Here is a 20869-nt window from a genome sequence, read left to right on the forward strand (position 1 = left end):
AAAGCCAATTTACAAGCTCACAACACATGGCAAGGCTTCATGCAAGTTTGAATGTCTGCTTTTTTCAAAAGTAAGTAATTTAGCATCCATCCATCCATCCATTTCCCTCCGCTTATCCGGGGCCGGGTCGCGGGGGCAGCAGGATAAGCAGGGCATTCCAGGCGAGGTCCGGGGGGGTCGGCAAAGTTTACAATGGTAAAAAATGTGGGTCCCTCAAGAAAAAGGTTGGGAATCACTACTCTAAACCAGTTATTCTCAACCTTGGGGTCGGGACCCCAATTGGGGTCGCGAGATGATTGCTGGGGGTCGCCAAATCATTTTGGAAGTCAGCTCTGTCTCCACTGTGTTAAAATGTTCATGTGTTAATGTGTTTTAGTCTTTTTGGTCATTTAATGTTTGGTTTTTTTCGTCATTTTGTGGGGTTGTTTTGTTTTTAATTTTGTGTCTTTTTTTGGTCATTTTGTGTCTTTTTTTGATCATTTTGTGTCTTTTTTTGGTCATTTTGTGTCTTTTTTTTTTATCATTTTGTGTCTTTTTTGAACATTTTGTTTTCTATTTGTGTCTTTTTTGGTCATTTTGTTTCTTTTTTGTAGCCTGGCTAACACCAGACCAAATCTCATTGGAGATTAGGTCTGGACACCTTCAATGCATTTCTCCGTAGAGGAGGTGTGGTTTACGATCCTCCAGAGCCGTTTATTGGACGCTTAGAATGTCTATCAAAGCGTCTGTAGGTAGCTCTTAGCCAATCAGATCAGTTATACCAGATGATGTAGTAGAGCAACAGAAATGGATGTTTGTTGTGTGTGTGTGTGTGAGAGAGTGTTGCTTGCTGCTTTGCTTCTCCAGTTCTCGCTTTCTGCAAGATTATTTATTTTCACGCTTTATTCCCCCTCATGTCATTCAGCCACACACATCCACTGATTTTATGGGCAATAAACAAGCTGCTGCGGGTCTCTGGGGGCTCCGCTGTCCCCCGATTCGGAGCGAGATCACCGGCGGTGACCGGCGGTCTCACCGGCTCGGCGCAACGAGCCGCAGAAACCGCCCGTGCGGCGCTAATAGCCCCGCTACCGGTGATCTCGCTACGAGCCGGGGGACAGCGGAGCTGCCGAGAGACCTTTCGCCTTTCAACTTTCGCTCTAAACTATTTAAAACACCATCTACAGCTATAGAGAGTTTCGCGTCTGCAGCAGCCATGTTGGATCCGGAAAGCTTCCAAGTGCCGAGTAGTACGCGTCATCGTCTCACCGTCCCTCCCCGCTCTGTGATTGGATCCCTAAAACAGGGCTAGCAAAATCGCCTAGTTGCCAGACTGCCTGGAGGTTCGAAATCAAATTCGAGCGCGCAAGGCAGTCTGGGTATACCCAGGCTATCTTTTTTGGTCAATTTGTGTCTTTTTTGGTCATTTTGTGTCTTTTTTGGTCATTTTGTGTCTTTTTTGGTCATTTTGTTTCTTTTTTGGGTGATCTGAACTGTGCGTGTGAGATTCTGTTCAGTGAGCGGGGGTCGCGGACAACATGCATGTGAAATTGGGGGTCGCGACTCAAAAAGGTTGGGAATCACTGCTCTAAACCATGATGCTGCCCCAACAGCTTTAACCAATCAGATAGTTGCACATTCATATTTTAAAACTCTGTGTAAAGGTAAGTTAGGTATCCTTTTCTGGGAGGTGGTTACAGCTAATTGCTTAGCAGCCTGTGATTTCTGAACAGAGAAGGTCCATGTACATGCTCACTCTTTCATTATTGTCTTAAATAAATAGTCAAAATGATTTTACTCTCCTCTCATCTGTTCTGGTGCCTACACTCAAAAAAATAACTCATTGGATGAACTCAATTCAATTGTGGGCAGAATTTCCATCCAACAAATATATGTAGCCAAAACTCAAAACAAGTGCATTGATGCAATATAATGTATTTGAGTTAATGTAGCTCACTTTTTTACATTTGGTCAACCTCAAATTAAAAACATGTATGTGTTGTATTTAAATTGAGTTACCTCAACTCATTTATGTTAAGGAGAGCTAAAATAAAGAAATTCTGTTCGTTCAACCTAAAAACATAGAATTGGAAAACTGAAAGTCATTCTTTAAATGAATACATTTTAGGTTACACTTCTTAAACTACTTTTGATTTGATTTTAATTGATATATTTTCATTAGACAAACAATACATTAATGTGTCACATCTAAGAAGGGCTTGAATCATTTTTTTGAGTGTAGAGACAAATTCTTGTGTAACTTTAGAGTTCTGGAGTCTAAAATGACTGATTTCCCTTTTTTTCAGACTATGGGCTGAGATCATCTTAGGTGTGATTAGATCCTTTTGTGGGAAAGGGTCCTCATTTTTCCAGCTAGTGTATCCACACTAATGACAATCATGTTGAAAAGTTCTTTTGACTTTCAGACTTTGTCATGTCATGTGTTTTTCGACAGGAATATGGATTAAGAAGTAATCAAACTCCTGACCTTATAGAGATGTTCTGCATAGCACCCCAGAAGATTCAATCATGAGAGTATTGCTCCATAACAGCAAATTACACATACAGTCCCTCAACAATCTAAGAGCAGTAACGGGAAAAAAAATCTGTCTGGGCCTTGTTCCCTGACCTTTAAAAGCAATGCAGACAGAAAATCAAAGAGGGCTCAGTATCAGTAATTCCCCTAGACAAAGCCATGGGATAACATGCTAATGCATACCAATATATAACTGGCCATTTTGCCAGCTTATCTCAGATATATTGCTTTGAACCTGAAATTCACTTGAGAGATAAACATCAAATCGTCAAGTATGCGTCATGTTTCTTAATGCGGACGAACAAGTTCAAGAGAGGGAGGAAAGTAGAGAGCAAGAGGATGGAAGGAAGTATGAAGGAGTGCAAAGATCAGAGAAGAGTGTGAGGAGAACACACAGGGAGAAGTGGTGGGAAGAAAAGACACTTGAGAGAACAAGATCCATCTCTGCTGCCTTTTTTCTCTGTGCAATATAAAAAAAAGGAGCTATATTTTCAACATGATCTCACAGGAATCCGTGAAATAGCCACGGATTCGCTTAACTCAAAATCCGTGGAATAGCCACGGAATCACTCAAATTTCCGTGAAACTGACACGGATTTCGCTACAATGCAAGTTAATGACAGTCATATCCCGTGGCTATTCCAACATACAAAGTGATTATGTACATTCACTGAGTGAAGATTTAGAAAATAAAACATATTTCTCGCTAGAAATGTGATCAAAATCCATTTTTATGCAGAAACGAAGTCAAAACATTGATTTTTTCACTAAAAATGAGAGAACTGTCCGCCATGTTTTTTGTTCTGACCGCCGGAACCTTGAAAGTCACATGACTCGGAACACCAATAGCCACGGGATATGACTGTCATGACTGTAGCGAAATCCGTGTCAGTTTCACGGAAATTTGAGTGATTCCGTGGCTTTTCCACGGATTTTGAGTTAAGCAAATCCGTGGCTATTTCACGGATTCCTGTGAGACCAGGTTCTATATTTTGGTGTTCTGTTACACCACATTGTAAGTTCTTGTAAAGGGACCATTCAAATTAATTATGTTCAAAGCCAGAAGCATGGTTTTACCAGAAAACCTGCAAAAGCTATTTGTGTTTACTTTAGAAGATGATATCAATATATGTGATATGATCTAATTCCACATCACATTTAAAAATATATCGATATATCTTTTATATTGCCCAGCCCTACTCTATACTCACTTTTCATTATTTTTGCTCTAAAGTTGTTAGGAAATATTTGCTTATTAACCCTCTGGAGTCACCAAAAGCACCTAAGCACAAAATTACATAAAAAAGACACAACAAGATTAAAAAAAGACACAAAATGACTGAAAAAGACATAAAATGAGAAGAAAAATTACCAAAAAAAAACACAAAAGACACAAAATAACTAAAAAAGACACAACAAAAGACACAAAATGACCAAAAGGACACAAACAAGACACAAAATGACCAAAAAGGACACAAAATTACAAATACATAAAATGAAAAATTTACACACAAGACACAAATAAAATAGATGACAGGATCACACGCAATCACAAGATCTTGTATTTATGTTGGTTTTTCTTTGTTTCTTTTTGGTTCAAAATGTTTTAATCCGGTAAATCAGAATAAAAAATCTATTATCATTAGGTCATATAGATGAAGTTGTGCTGAAAAAAAAGTATACCAACATGGCATTTAAACATTTTTAAGTAATGTATACAGGCAGGATGAAAAGGATTCAAAAAATGGAAAAAAAATAGCCCAAAACTCCATAGAGTTAATAAAAGGAAGACATGGTAAGAAGGTAAAGAGGCAGAAGACCAGAAAAGCAGCTTGGGCCCTTTGATATTGACTGACACTCTAATTAGTAAAGTGATGCAGCTGGTGACGTGTGCAGCAGGACTGATTAGGGAACAAGACACAGGGGTGCAGCTGGACATACTAATGATCTGTCAACTACTCACTATATACAATACTTTATACACTCAGCGGCCACTTTATTTGCTAGCAAGGTGTACCTAATAAAGTGGTCGGTGTGGTCTTCTGCTTCAAGGTTGGACATGTTGTGGATTGAGAGATGGTCTCCTGCATGCCTTGGTTGCAGTGGTGCAAGAAGTATTCAGATCCTTTGCTAAATTAAAAGTACTAATACCACACTGCAGAATTACTCCACTACAAGTACAAGTCCTGCATTCAAAACTTACTTGAGTAAAAGAACAAAAGCATCAGAAGTATCAGAAGTTAAAGTATTCGCTATGCAGAATGGCCCCACTCAGATTGTCCAAATATATTGTATTATTTTTTTTTAATGCATTTATGTAAGCTTTAATTTACTGTTGTCAAGGTAGGGTTCATTTTTTACTACTTAGTATAATTTTATGTGGTTTAATGAATAAAAATGCATAACAATTTAATATTGATCATGTTTTTCATGTTAAATTTCGACCTGACAAGTAACTAAAGCTGTCAGCCAAATGTAGTGGAGTAAAAAGTACAATATTTGCCTCAAAATGTAGTGTAGTAGAAGTAAAAAGTTACATATGTGGAAATACTCAAGTAAAGTACACGTACCTCAAAATGATACTTAAGTACAGTACCTGAGTCAATGTAGTTCCTTACATTGCACCACTGCTTGGTTGTAACAAGTGGTTATTTGAGTTATTGTTGAACCAGTCGGGCCATTCTCCTCTGAACTCTGGCATCAACAAGTGATTTTGGCTCACTGGATAGTTTCTCTTTTTCGGATCATTCTCTGTAAACCCTAGAGAAGGTTTTGTGTGGAAAAAAAGAGGCTGAAAATCCACCTCTTTACTGATCACCTACACACATAATCAACACACAGCACACACAAAAAACAGGGGGAAAAAAAACAAAAAAACCTGCACTTGCATCTTAACAGGACTCAACGTGATATATGCAACTTATTCTTGCTTATTCTTGTGTTGTTTCTTGACTTCATCCTTGCTTGTGGTGTATGATCTCGATAAATCAAAATCAAATCAATCAAATCAAAATTACTTTATTAACCCCCAAGGGGAAATTCAGTTAGTCTGGTAGAATCTCTGGAAGAATTAGACAGCCTGATGTCTGTAGGAGCGAAGGATATTTTGTGTCTAGCGTCTGCTAAATGACATTGTAGATTGTAGACTAAATAATGTGTCAGAATGCAAAAAACCCAACCGGTTCGACTCTGGCATGCAGTTTTTCTGTGTGGAGTCTGCATGTTCTCTCTGGCTTCCTCCCACAGTCCAAAACACATGTATACACAATAGCATATATATAAGAGTGGTGTGAAGACTGGGTGGGTCATGACTCAGCTGTCAGTGAACCCTCTCCAGAAGTTCTGAATGCAGCAGACTTTGCTTGAAGGAATAATTCAAAATTTATAACACAGCCAACTTAAGAGGAGACGACATGCCTGTAAGTGTTAAAAAGTTGAGTTGTTTCTCCTTTGATATAAAGCCAGCAACTTAAAAAAATGCTTTCATCTGATTTGATCTGACACTAAAAATGTGTTACGTGTAAGGCTTTTTAATCAGCTTGAGGTCGACAACACTGATATAAAGTCAGACTGCAAAGAGCTACTGAATGATAGAACTCATGCCCTTGTGACAGTTGGGATTATGAAGACAAATAGTACAATGCACAGTATATCTAGGACAAGATCCTATCAGTATCAGTCATTTTCCACCAAATGTTTGACTTGGGCTAAAAGAAAAGAAAAAAAGAAAACTACTTTTATATATTTCTTAGATGTCTCTCCAATTTCCACTCTGAATATGTTCCCTCTGTAAATGCAAATAAAGTAGAATCTTGCCTTAAACTATGGCAGATTTTTGACTGTGTGCCAAATTTTTAAAAGAAAAAGAGAAACAACTGGCTATAGATTGCAATTAAAGCGTCAGTTTAAGTGTACACTATATTTTGAATATTTCCACCATTTTACTAGCTAACTAACTAACTAACTTGGACTATATCACAAATGAGATATAGTCTGGAGATCACCTATTCATTTTTCCATAGAGGAGGCGTGGTTTACGATTTACGCCGTTTATTGGGCGCAACGAATATCTATCATAAGCGTCTGTACGTAGCTCTTAGCCAATTGTATCAACTTCATTAGCTTAGCCGCTAACGGGGCTAGTTGGTAGATTGGGCTTTTGCCAAATCCTGTTTCTCAGCAAAGCTAAAACATCCTTTTTGGTGGTGATAAAGGAGTGTAAAGCCAAACGTTGTTCTTCTTTTAAAATAAACTTTGGCTCTAAACTAGAAACAACACAAAGAGAGCTTTGCGCCTGCAGCAGCCATGTTGGATCCGTAAGCAAACTACAAACCTACAAGGTCTGCAAGGCAGCATGGGTATACCCAGGCTAACATTTTACCTGGATGTAAGACAAGTTTACGTGGAAGGAACCGAAGCGGTTATCTATGATCTCATCAAAGCCACCAGACTCCATTAACAAAAGCACGAATTTTACTCCGTAGAAGTGCAACTTCTGTGTGTTAAACGGTTATGTCAGACTCACCAAATTCACACGATGATATGAGCAAACTGGCTGATTGAGGTAGTGGTACACTGTAAAAAGAACTAAAAAAAAAAAAGTTTAAGTTACGGTAAAACATACCGGCAGTGGTGGTTGCCAGAACTTCACCGTAAAAAATAGTGAGTTTTCTACTGTAAATTTAAATGTAAATATCTGCAAAAACTGTAATTTAGACTGAGTAGTGCCTTTATTTTCAGGGTAATTGTGTCCGTGTGACATTGTGATATTTCTCCATTAATTTTACCTTAAAATTTTATATTTTCAGAGTAAAACTGTGTTTTCTACAGTTTAAAAGTTTTGTACTTTTCCTTGATTTATAGTCATTAAAAGCATCTACTACGGTGATAGTAAATTTATAATTTTACACCCTATTTTGATGCAATTTGACAGTGTTTTATTGTAATTTCTGCAAACATTTTTTACAGTGAAGCCTGACAGCTTCCGTATTCTGCAAGGTAACATTGTATTTTTTTTTTTTGAGAACTTTTAACAGCTTTTGTTTCCACCGCACAAACTTAAACAGGGCAGTTCTTCCACACTGGAGATGTGACAACCGCCATCTATTGTTGCTAATACGCTGATAATGAATAAGTAAGTCTTACAACCTCCATCCATCCATTCATTCTCGTCTGCTTATCCAGGGCCGGGTCGCGGGGGCAGCAGGCTAAGCAGGGCATTCCAGGCGCCCCAATAAATTTCAAGGTAATTTAAAGGATGCTTGACTGTATTTTATGTGTTACTTCACAGAGGTTCTGTGCTTATTCAACCACTTTTTGTATCTTTGATTAAACTGTACTCAAAAGAGTAAAAAAAATGACACAACCATTATGAGCCACCATGTGCAGATAAGTAATAAAAACCCACCAAATTTAATCCACTTCAAATAAAGACTGTAACACCCCTGCAAGCGGATAAAGTCAAAGGGAGTTGAATCATAAAAAGAGCTGTGTACTGTAAGAGAAAAAAAAAAACGGCATAGCTTGCAAATGTGTAAAACCATCAAGTATAAATCATTATTATTACTTTACATTAAAGTATTATACTGCAGTCCCAATATAAAGCCAATGCATCAAATCTGTGCGCCGCTGCAGACGAGCGTGCACGCACACACACACGCGCACCCACACACACACACACACACACACACACACACAGGGAAGTACTGATTCAACACCTGCTGCTGTCCCCCCTGTGCCAGCGGTCGACTGTGTTTATATATTGATTAATATGGCTCCTACTGTAATATACTCCAGGGCATAACACAGCAGGCTGCTCTTTGGTCGGATTCTGCTGTGTGTGAGTCTTTTATGTGCATGTGTGTCCGGGTTTTCATATTTACACTGATTAATAGGTCTGCTGCTGTAATACACCCTAGGCACACACGGAACACTTATCATCAATGAAAAAACTGCCCCGTATGTGTGTTGCGTGAGCCTGCATGTTTGTATTTATGTGTGTGTTTATGCTGAACACTTTAGGGGTCAAAGTGGCCATGTACTCATTAACCAAACACAATGTTGGGTCTATTGCTGTGGCAACAGTATCACAGGGGTTCCAGCAGCACAAACATGGGGTTAAAGGATTAAAAGAAACACCTACATGTTTTATTTTACAGCCACAATAACATGGACGGAAATTGATAATATATATCATGTTGAGTCCGTCTGTCGCACAGAGATGCGGGCTCTGCGATATTTAAAGGAAATTAAAAAAGTTTGGATTAAGAAGTTTGTCCTTTGCTCTGCTCTTTTATATAACAATCACCATAAAATAGCTTGTTTGAGAGGTTAAGCCAGGTAAGGGTTAGGAACCTTCTGTTTCAATTTTAACAGCAAGCACCTTTTTTAAATTAGGTTTTTATTGTTTCTAGGGTTGGTACATTCATCACGAGTAATAGAAGTAGACACAATATCATGATAAGGTGTAGGAAATAAAAGAAAAATGTAATACATTCAAATAAATAGCACATATAAAAGTCCGTCCATGTGTTTCCATTCGGGGCCGGGTCGCGGGGGCGGCAGGATAAGCAAAATATTCCAGATATCCCTCTCCCCAGCCATAACGTCCAGCTCCTCCTGGGGGACCCCTTAGCATTCCCGGGGACACATTATCCCTCCAGCGTATTCTTGGTCGACCCCGGGGCCTCTTACCAGTTGAACGTATCACCTCAGCTGGCTCCTTTAGAGCAGCTCTACTCAGAGATCCTTCCTGAGCTCCTCCCCCTATCTCTAAGGCCCAGCCACCCTACAGAGAAACCTTATTTTCATATGTTGATATGCGTGGTGTAATTATGTATATGGAATGATAGAGTGCAGTCGCAGCATTTATAATGTCCGTGATTATGCTTCCATGTTAGTTTGTGTTTGCTCTGGTGAGGTAACTGTTGCATTATACCTTGTTTACAATTATTCCTGTTATGTTACCTTTTTCCTTTAGTTGTGAAGGGCATTTGCCACTACTTTGGCTATGTCTGGTGACATTAATCACGGTATGTCGGCCGCCATGTCTCCAATGTTAGCGGCAGCCATGTGTGTGTTATATTATCCATGCTATTATTTGTTCAACCACTAGGTAGTGCTATCAGATCACTTATGCTGAAGAAAGATAAACCTCAATGTAGAATTGGTTTAATGGTTTATGTTCTAACGTTGTTCCATTGTTTTCTTACTTCTTTAGACCACACTCAAACACTCCTATAAGCAAACTGTGTACTCTGGCTGGCTAAGCTGTGCTGTGTAAACCGTTTTCGACAATAAAATCTCTAAACTCATCGGAGGGCTAGACAGCCATATACATTACCTACAGCCATAGGTGAGGGTTGGAACATAGATGGATTGGTAAATCAACCTTCTTCACCACAACGGTCAAGAAAATGAAAATCCAAATATGTCGTTTTAAAAAATAAGGTTCTCACAATTCCTCCGCCCAAATCACCTGTTTATTTTTTTCCTTTTACCTCTCCATTCGCGCTCTCTGTTTGAGAGTTTGTTTGATTTTGACAAATTGTCGTCCCTCTCTACCATCCATCCGTCCATTAACCCGACGTCTCCCCACATCCCTTCACCTCATCTTCCCTTCCCCCATCATCGGCTGTGATTCGGTTGGTAGAGCAGTCGCCCATTGATCGGACGGTCTGTGGTTCGGTTCCAGCCCATGGCAGCCTACATGTCGAAGTATCCTTGGGCAAGATACTGAACCCCTAATGGCCCACCGATGCTGCGTTGATTGGTGTATGAATGAATTCCCAATGGTGGCAGGTGGCACTGTTTAGGGTAACCTCTGCCACCAGTATGAATGTGTGTGTGAACGGTTGAATGAGCTCAGTCTGTAATGTAAATCGTTTTGGATAAAAACGCTATATAAGGAGTCCATTTACAATCGACCCTCACCCCTTTGTCTAGTGTTGGGACAACAAAGCTTCGTGAAGCATTTGCTTTATATACGGAGCCCAAGAGACGGCGCTCTTTGTTTAACAAAGGGCTGAAAACACACTCAATCACCATTGCTGAAGCCTTTTTTGTAAGCCAAGACCGCCATCTAGTTGGGTCAAAAAATAAAGCAAATGCTTCACGAAGCTTTGTTGACATAACACTACCTTTATCCTTCCACCTTCATCCTTTCATCCAGTACGTTGCTAAATCATCTCAGCTCTCCATATGCATTTAACTTTTCTACACTCAAATGTATATTGGTGTGGTCTTTGTTCGTGAAAAATAAAAAAAAGGAAACATAACAGACACTATGCTTGAAATCCGACTAGTCCTCGAAAGTTAGAACCACGTGTGGATTTGCTTTTTGTTTTTGGCAACATTTCTAAAGTTGCTGTTAGGAGACAGGACACAAACATTGGTCTTGCAGTGATTCCAATTTGCATAATTTGTACATCTCACCGTCATCGTCATTTCATCAGAACATAAACTGTTTTGTTTGTTGTTCTGTTTGAACAAATTGGAAGTGCTATTGTTTCCTCTGGTGAAGTCGAGTTGAAGAGATAATATGTAGCAAGGTGTTGATATAAAATGGAAATGGAGGTCAGGAAAGCAGTTTTGGTATAAACAAATTTGTTTTTAATTTCCACTTTGCCAATTAGACTTTAGACTTCAATTGGACAAGTTTAATTTCCTGCACTGGTTTGTTTACATTTGTTTACTTGTTATTGATTAGTCACAAATGCTACCACATTATTGCATCCAATGGAGCTCGGACAGCACTACATTGAATAAAATTCACACCAAAGGTCATCACTGTAATGTGTGTGTGTGTTTCTCTCTTCTTTCTTCATACATAAATGACAGGACTGACTCGGAGCATTTCCCCTGAACATATTTCAGTCATCTGGATGTTTTATTGATCTGACTAGGCTTCATTCTGGTATGATTAGGACCTGATAAACCCTGCCGTACTGTTGCTGAACCTTGATTTTCTGTTCTGTGTCGGGCAGGCTGTATTAATTGTTGAGACAGATGACTCAGACAGAGGAGACGGCCGATGTGTGAAGGAGAGAGGGAGGGAAAGGAAGAAAGTGAGAGATGGAGGAGGGAAAGAGCAGACAGGGAGACGGAGAGGGCGCTCGATACTCTTTGGTCAGCAGTTTGTTCAGAGTGATGTGTTTTCAGCCAAGTGTTTCAGCTGATAATTGTCAGACATCCAGGTGGAAGCAGATGGTGTGAATGAGCCAGGACAAAAAAGGTTGTACTGTGGCTAGGTTTGTCATGATACTAAAATTTTCAACTCGATACCGATACTCAAACTGCAAAAAAAGCCAACTAGTATTTTTTGGCCTAAAACAGTGATTTAAGTTGGTAAAACTTGGAAATATAAATTATTGACATTTAGGGCAATAATGTAAGTTAGCACAACAAAGGAAGCCAGTTGTATGCTCAAAAACAAGTTGGTGAGTTGTTGTTACTTATATCTTTAAGTTGGGGTTCACAACAAGGGACAATAGTTCTGCTAACTCTTATTTCTTTGTTGTGAAATGCGGGAAAGCGGTGAAATTCGGTCACTAGCGAAAGCTAACGGCTAACTGATGCTAGCGGCTAACTGATGCTAGCGGCTAACTGATGCCAGCGGCGCTGCTTGTTACAGCTACAAGAGTAGCCATTAACGTATCAATGCTAACTCAACATTGTGGTCGCAACCTAGCTGACATTTCATAGCGGCGTTACAATTGTGCCAATTCAGCACATTGCAGAAGTAAGGATTAAAAGTTATTACAATGTAAAATTATAAGTTAGTACAACTTACAGTTGAGTTGATAAAAATCTGAATTCAGAGTTGAGCAAACTCAAAAACAAAACTTAAAATATTAAGTTTAATTGTCCAACTTTATCAATTTATTCAATTTTATCGAAGTTTGTTGCCTTGAAATTTTGAGTTCACCCAACTTTTCCTTTTTTGCAGTGCAGGAAACTATTCGATACTCGATACCATTTTCAATACCACCAGGATAAAAACAAAGACCCCAAAATGTAACAGAAATATTTTTATTAACAGGAAAAATGCAAAATGTAACAAATGAACAGCACCACAGGTTAAATATTTATAATAAAAAACAGTTGTGCAAAAAGAAACTGCAACTATGATAACAAGCTTCAGGTCTGAGGTAGTGCAAAAAATAAATAAATACAATAAACAATAACAATAAAAACAATATTTTCGGCTGTGTGTGTTGCTGTTTGGTTGCAGGTTGACTTTTCTCTGCTTCATTCTGGGACTTCAAGAAAGAAATCCTCTGGTAAAGCTGTCAGAGTTATAGTCTGGGTGTAGGACGCACAGATGATCCACCAACATGCACCAACAGCCTCAATGGCTCCCATATTAAAAACGCAGGAAGATTTCTGAAAAAGGGAGATGTAACAGTTTTTTTAGATCGCTCTAACAAAGCTATTTTTTCATTTTTCTTAAAAAAAACAACATTTGTAGACGTTCAGGAAGAACTCAGGACGCTCAAAGTGAAGTCGGATCAATGATAGGTATTATGGTTTTGCCAAAAATGCTTTCTGTTCTAGGCCAGAAATTCCAGTCTGTCCACCTCTGCTGTCACTGTGCCGGAACAGGTGTCAGTTAATTCTGTTGATTGCTTTGATCTGATTGCCTTTGATCTTTGATGTGATTACATTTACAGATACACACACACATGCGCGTAAGCATACACACTCCTCACACATGCATACATATGCTTCAAACACACACGCGCTCACACACACACACACAGGTAACTTTATGTGATTTTCGCTACACACACACAAATGTGCACACTCCTCCAGATACACGTTTCACACTCACACACACACACACACATTTTGAGGTTTAAGGGCATAGTTTGAAATCTCTGAAGAATCTCATCATAGTGTACACACACTGGCAGTAGCCCCCGTGGCCCTTTCAGAATTTCCCCAGAGGAAATTTTCTATATATTATTATTATTTATCGATACTTTTGAAAATGAGTATCGTATCTGGATGCAACGTTTTAGTATCAATACTTTTTTGAGTATTGATACTTTTGACAACCCTAGCTGTGGCACAAACACCTGACATGGCACAAGTATTTTTAGTCAAACTTCTAAAATATGTTGCTTTTTAGTTTAATCATTGCCTGCGATACATGTCCTTACCTTAGTTAAATCTTCATCAGAATCTCCTCTTATTTCCCAAAAGCAATCATATCTCCAAAATGCCAGCTCATCTCAGCCTTTATAGCATCCTCCATTCAGGTGTCAAAGGCTTAATTACATTTTAAATGTAGGGTGCTGCAGAGATAAAGTGACTGGCATTTTAAAAAAGGAGCGCTTATTGAGGTTAATGTCTCTTTTTGATTGTAGTCCAAAAGAGCCATCACCCTGTTAGCCAGTGCAGTGACCTATTAACCCTGTCTCCTCCAAATGACATTATAAAGCTAATTTGAATTGGCATTTGCATTTTGGAGAAATCTAGTTGCTGTGAGGAATCACTAGCAATGATGCAGGGAGAGTTAGGTTTGAATTGTTTCAGCTGTGACTGCAATCTTTCATAACATGACCACAGTCTTTACCTAACAACCAATTATCGCCTCGCATGGCCTCCAGTTTCCTGGCAGTAAATGAAGTAGAAGAGGCCAGTTTCTCTGGGTGTCTGTGGGTGTTTCATGAATAATCTGCCTGTTCAACTGGCACAGAATGCAAATACTTACAATCACTAAGTTATATATAGTAACTGTATCCCAGATCGGACACTGTTCGGTGCTTTTACCCCTGATCGGACACATCTGCAATGCCACAACCAGTGTAGGTTTAATTGATTTATACATGGGTGAATGATGTGATCTAACCCAGTGTCAGTTGGTGTAACCAGTATTTTTTTCCCCCATAAAAATCTGATTATATACAGGAAAATAAATGTGAACTAAAATGAGGAAAAAAATACAATCCACGTTTGCAACACTATGGTACGTAACAAATGTTACATAATTTGTCAAAACTTTAGAAAAAAATAGTTTTGTTTTTAGTTATGTTTTTAGAATATGTTCTGCTCAATATTGATGAAATGTGTAAATGTAGAAATACTAAAAAAAAAAAATGTCATTTGATGTTGTTTTTTAGAATTAAGTAGTTATATGTATAAGTCCACTTAAATACAATGTAGGTGGATGAAGTATTTAATATTTATAGTTTTTTTGTGGTTACACCATTTGATTACACATTACATGTCTAATTACAATACAAAACTAAATCTGATTAAAGAAAGCAGGAGGAACACTAGGGACAATTTTAAAAGTGCATCTGTATTTTTACTGTACTGTATTGTACGGTCCGGGTGTGTTGATAACGATGGCTGATAACGGTGATATTTATTTGCCTTACCAAGAAACATCCAATTTCCCTTGAAAACCTCAGCAGCCCTCATTGTTTTACAGCGAGGAGATCCAAGAGTCTGATTTGAGATACAGTTAGCAAACGGCTAATTCACCAGCGTTAGCATCCCTTAGCCGACTCTGGTAAACCCGAGGCTAACGTACACGGTTAAAACAATATACGGTCTGAAAGATAAAGGATCAACTTTAGTTTCACACATAACATGATCATTTATATAAGTAGTTAATGTGAAATTTTGATAGAATATTAGCCAAAAGCTGTCCAATGATAATAATGCAATAATATTCACATTTTTGACCTTGACCTCCAATGTAAAAATGAAACATTTAGGGAAAAAATCGTCAATAAACAGTCGTACAAACAGAGTTATTCTTATTATTCTAGAAAAAAGTTGCAAATTTACTAGATTAAAGTGGGAAAAAAGCAACTTTTTTCTCGCAGATTCACCACTTTAAATCTCATAAACTTTTTTCTCAAAATATTACCCCCCTCCTCCAGGTCTGTATATTTTTTTTTACACATTCTGGCTGTATGTAATATCCTCCAATATTCTCTAGGGTTGAAATTTGGAATTTGCAAGTATTTTAATGAGTGCCCTATTAAGGGTTAAGGACTCATAATGCAGAATCTGGCTTAAAACATTGAATGTACTGTATGTATGTTCATGAAAGATGAAATGACGCCCACACACTAGAATATGTATAAGAAAAGTCCATATAGGCACGGGTTATGACAACAGAACTTCTGACCCTCATGTAGCCTACTACCACTGACCTTAATGATCCTTTAGAATATACAAGATGCCAAATATATTTTAGTCCTGTTTTGCTGAATGCTTTTTTTGTGCATTTTTCCACAGATCAGAGATCGTTATCGTGAAGCATCCTGACTCCTTCTGACCTCACAGAACTGAAGTCTTCCTCCTTCACTCTCCCGCCCTCTCATCCATCCATCACTTTCAATATTTGGGAATAGTTTTTGCTTCTTGAAAATATTAATAATTCCCCCCTGCTTCCAAACACTCTCTTTGTGTGATTTTAAATTACCAGAGATGCTGTAAAGATGATTCTGTGCTATTATTGGGTGTGATTGCTTTACTACTGTTATCAGATGAAGTCTCGTCCTTGCCCGTTTTGTGTCTTTTTTTTGGTAATTTTGTGTCTTTTTAAAATAATTTTGTGTCTTTTTTTAATAGTATCTTTTTTATAGTAATTCTGTGTCTTTTTTGGTAATTCTGTGTATTTTTTGTCTTTTTGTGTCTTTTTTTAAGTAATTTAGTGGTTTTTTTCAGTCTTTTTGTGTCTTTTTTAAAATAATTTTGTGTCTTTTTTAAAATAATTTTGTGTCTTTTTTTAATAGTATCTTTTTTATAGTAATTTTGTCTTTTTTGGTAATTTTGTGTCTTTTTTGGTAATTCTATGTATTTTTTGGTCATTTTCCTTTTTTTGCAGAGATTTTTCTAATTTAGCTTTGTGCATTTAGCATTTGTAATGCGATCTTTTGTGTTTACTGTTTTTTAATTTCTCTGTGTTTTTTATGTGTGTTTGTTGTAATTTTTGTGTGTTTTTTGTATTTTTATTATGTTTTTGGTGTGTTTTGAGTGTGTGTGTGTGTTTTTTGTATTTTTTGTGTGTGTTTTTTTGTGTTCAAAATGTTGATCCAGTAAGTCAAAATGAAAAAAATAATCAGGTCATATAGGTGAGGTTGTGCTGAAAACAATGATACCAACAAGTAATGGTAAAGATTTTTTAGTGGTTTATACAGACAGAAAGAAATTGAGTCAAAAACCGACAAAATAGCCCCAAACTCCAAAGGGTTAAGTAATGTGAATGCTTAGACTTCTAAGGATTAAAGTTGATGATACCATGCTGTTTTTTTAACCAATGGACACTATAAAAAGTTGATAACTTATTGTCTATTGTGTGCGCAATAACATATTTGTTGTCAATCTTCTGATAATAAGGTTTTTACAAAAGTCCCCATGCAACAACTAGCTGTGAAGCTGCTATTGTTAACTTCCTGAACAGACTGGACCATTTCATGCAAAAGTAGTTTTTGTCCATGCTAAAATACTCTATATGATAACTGTTTTATATAGCACCTACACACTATACTTTCAAAGTTGTGAGATTGCTGCAAGCTACTGATGATCTGCAACAGAGGTCACAGACATTTATTTCACTAGAAAATCTCCAACAAATCTGTCTGTTCTCCAAACTACAGACACAAACTACAACATGAGAGAAGTTATATGGAAAAGACACCAGAACGCGTGTGAGAAGGAGTTCTTTCCACCAAAAAAGGATGTTGGCAAGTGGAAAATCAGGGTTAAAATTGTGTAGTGTCAAACTGTGATGAATGTGATTCTGAGCCATCGGTCTCAAACTCGCGGCCCGTGGGCCAATTGCGGCCCTCGTGACAATATTTTGTGGCCCCCACCTTGATATGAAAGTTTAATGTGAGTTTTATATGAATGGCACTTTACCGTGTTGTGTGTGGAAGGTCCCTTTAATTACTTTTTTTGGTAATTTTGTGTATTTTTTTTTCATATTTTTGTGTCTTTTTTAATAATTTTGTCCTTTTTTTGTAATTTTGTCTTTTTTGGTACTTTTGTGTATTTTTTTTAATAATTTGATGTCTTTTTTAAAGTAATTTAGTGTTTTTTCAGTCATTTTGTGTCTTTTTTTGGTAATTCTGTGTATTTCTTTTGTCATTTTGTGTCTTTTTTAAGTAATTTAGTGTTTTTTCAGTCTTTTGTGTCTTTTTTTTAGGCATGCTGTGTCTTTTTTGGTAATTCTGTGTATTTCTTTTGTCATTTTGTGTCTTTTTTTAGTCATTTGGTGTCTTTTTAAAATATTTTTATGTCTTTTTTTCAAATTTTGTGTCTTTTTTGGGTCATTTTGTGTCTTTTTTAAATAATTCATTTTTTTTCTGTCATTTTGTGCCTTTTTTTGGTCATTTTGATCCTGCCTCCAGCGGCCCCCAGGTAATTTGAGTTTGAGCCCCCTGCTCTAAGCTAAGCCAAACAAAAAAATTGGCTTAACATGTGGAACATTGTGTTGTGGTGCATTAAGGTGTAACACATGGATACTCAATTATGTCTGGTATGAAGAAACCCCCCTGTTGTTACTAAACCGTTTCAGAGATAGCTCTTTTCTGGCAAACTTTGTAATTCAGACTGTCTTCCAAATGATTCAGACTAGCACACAGTGATCCAAAGTGAGTCTTAATGTGTCATGTTGGCTTCTTGTGATTTAGGAGTCACTCCCAGTGAGTCCCATGGCTCAGCCAGTGTGATCCTTTGTTGTATCAATTATCCCTGAAGTCGCTCAAGGGGAGACTTTGATATATGGCATATTACGTAGCGACTCCCTCGTTGGTGCTGTGCAGCTCCTGTTGCTTTATATGTGTGTGTGTGTGTGTGTGTGTGTGTGTGTGTGCATGTATTTGTGTGGGTTTGTTTCAAAGCAAAGTGAACACGAAAGGGAAGTGTGTTCTTCCACCTCAGCGACGGTTTATCACTTTGCAGCCCACACATACAACCAATGAAATCTGACATTATGAATTTATATTAGATGTGAACGTTTTCATATATTATTGCAGAGACATGTTGGTATTACAGACCCAATAAAACAGCTGTTGCACACCGGTATACATGTTTATTAGTGGGTCCGTGGTGTCCAAAAGGTTGAAATACAACATGTGAATCTTAAGTCACCAACCCATTTTTTTTTTTAACTCTATGGAGTTTTGGGCTATTTTTTCCATTTTTTAAATCCTTTTCATCCTGCCTGTGTTCACCACTTAAACATGTTTAAATGCCATGTTGGTATTCTTTTTTTTCAGCACAACCTCACCTATATGACCTAATAATAATTGATTTTTATTCTGACTTACTGGATCAACATTTTGAACCAAAAAGAATCAAAGAAAAACCAACATAAATGTGATCTTGTGATTGTGTGTGATCCTGTCATCTGTTTTATTTGTGTCTTGTGTGTCAATTTGTCATTTTATGTATTTTTTAGTCATTTTGTGTCTTTTTTTGTCATTTTGTGTCTTTTGTTGTGTCTTTTTTAGGCATTTTGTATCTTTTTTGGTCATTTTGTGTCTTTTATTGTGTCTTTTTTAGTTATTTTGTATCTTTTTTGGTCATTTTGTGTCTTTTGTTGTGTCTTTTTTAGTTATTTTGTATCTTTTTTGGTCATTTTGTGTCTTTTATTGTGTCTTTTTTAGTTATTTTGTGTCTTTTTTGTCTTTTTTAGTTATGTTGTGTCTTTTTTGGTCATTTTGTGTCTTTTGTTGTGTCTTTTTTAGTTATTTTGTGTCTTTTTTGTCTTTTTTTAAGCGACTCCTTGGAGTGTCTGTTAGTCCAACAAAACGCTGAACAAGACATTTTGACTGAACAAAACGTTCAAATAAACTGTCATTAAGTGAAAATACAGTGAAAGGGTCAAAGTTATGAGACCAAACCGCTAAACGTCCTCTTTTCTACCTACATAACGTTATATATAACTTTATTGACACGTTGCCGTGGATACGCATTGCTCTGCTTCTCTCCTGATGACGGCTCGCCTTGTTAGTGACCTGTCAATCAAAGGAAGCCCCGCCCCAAATCATATGATTCTTTATCTTCTATTTTCTTCTAAATGGGGCCATTATTGAACTATTAACATCAAACTGTCTTGAAGAACATTTTTTACTAGTGATTGAGACCATAGTGTTGTCCTGAAAAACATTCTGAGGTAATAAATCAAGTGAGAATTTTTCAAATTTTGCATTGAAATGAATGGACATAAATGCTTTTGCATCCGAACTTAGCGCCCCCTGCTGGAATTTTTGGTAGAATGCAGCTTAAGGCACTTCCTGGTTTGCCTCCCTGCTCAGACCAGGAGGTTGCCGCCTGGTCTGAGTATGGGAGGAGGTGCACAAGAGGATCAAGGTGGATGTTATAACTTAAAAGGCAGAGCAGAGCGGGTAGTTAATGTTTAATGGAGCTGTGAATGATCGGGTAGGGTTGAGTCTACTTTTTGAGTGACAGGTACAGTTAAACACATACAAAACAACTCGGATTTGTCTTATTCTGCTAACACAGATGTAAAAAGCTGTGAATAGAGGTGAAACTAAGCATGGAATTAATTGAACGATAATGGTAACTGCTACAACGATAATAAAACAATAGCCAGGTCTCAATTAATGTCTCCGTAACACCTCTACAATCCACTTCACATAACGACCAGGCGAAAAATCATAAAATAAAAAAAGCTGAGTCAGCTATTTAATAGATAAGTGGTTTAATATCAATCTCTCTTTCCGTCTTCTGCTCAACATTATTCCCTGCATAAATCCACTTTATGCCCTTTCTATTTCCACTGGAAACTATTCACGCCTCCGGCAGAAGATTGACAATTGCTCCTTAGGCATTTTGCTCTTTATTTTCACCGTAAATCAAAGAGGTGGGAAAGGCAAAACTCAAGGGTAACAATGTGGCATTTGGGACTTAATAATAAGGGCAATAAATTAACAGATTGTACTGAACACGTGCGAGCTTTCGCGTTTGTTCTCTGACTCTGTCTCAGTGTATTAACAGCATGCTTTACTGGGATTAGAGTAGAGAATATTGTCAAAAGCATGAAAATAGATTAACAGTCAGTTAATTAAAAGTCTCATTAGAGCTGTGTGTGTGTGTGTGTGTGTGTGTGTGTGTGTGTGTGTGTTCATTTCATCCTTTGCTCTTTCCCCTTTCTGCCTTCCTTTAATTTAGGCTTCCGCATTACTTTTCATGCTGAAATATCTCTCTTTTTTCTCTTTTTTCCATTGACTCAATCAATTCTTATTATGCAAAGGTAAAAACAATACCATAATATCTGAAGGTATGAATATAACTCCTCCCCTTTCTGCAGGGAGGAAAGCTAATATATCGGAAACTGTGACGGTCCCCGTCTAGTGTTGAGGT

The sequence above is a fragment of the Centropristis striata genome, chromosome 19 (genome assembly GCF_030273125.1).
Source record: "Centropristis striata isolate RG_2023a ecotype Rhode Island chromosome 19, C.striata_1.0, whole genome shotgun sequence".
Taxonomy (NCBI): Eukaryota; Metazoa; Chordata; class Actinopteri; order Perciformes; family Serranidae; genus Centropristis; species Centropristis striata.